This window comes from Penaeus monodon, chromosome 32 (genome assembly GCF_015228065.2).
Source record: "Penaeus monodon isolate SGIC_2016 chromosome 32, NSTDA_Pmon_1, whole genome shotgun sequence".
Classification (NCBI taxonomy): Eukaryota; Metazoa; Arthropoda; class Malacostraca; order Decapoda; family Penaeidae; genus Penaeus; species Penaeus monodon.
Genome location: NC_051417.1, coordinates 31,160,018 through 31,160,673, shown reverse-complemented (window position 1 = coordinate 31,160,673; position 656 = coordinate 31,160,018).

Genomic DNA, 656 nt, shown 5'->3' with positions numbered 1-656 from the left:
TTTCCCGGTCTTCTTAACAAAAGATATATATCACAAACAAATATTCCATGCCTTTCATATGTGATTTATTGTATATTTCACACGATTTTGTAATCATCTAGTCCCATAATTTAACTGTTTTCTTATGGCTATTTTCTAATATTATTTTTTTTTCTTTGATTCATTTACATATCGTATCTATTTAAATCACATTCTAGTTCTATCCCGCACAAGCTTTATTCATCTAAACTCTATGAATTGAAAAATGTTTAAAAAAAATAAATCAGTTAATAAATTCCTGAATAACGTATCCTTAACTCGCAATAGATTCACTGAACTTTAAGTATTGTATTTAATATAAACGTTTTAAAAAAGACAGTTTCGCATCGTATTTAATATAAAGATTTTAAAAAAGACAATTTCGCATCGTATCTAATATAAACATTAAAAAGAAAAGACAGTTTCGCATCGCATTTAATATAAACATTAAAAAAGGACAGTTTCGCATTGTATCTAATACAAACATTAAAAAAAAGACAGTTTCGCTTTTCAATAACGAAGAAAAAGGTACAGTGCGGGTTAAGTGGCCGTCCGTGACCGCGTCTTCACTCTGGCGTAAATGGAGGACCTATGTAATAATATCTATTTGTCTTGCGTATCGCGTAAATAATGTTATA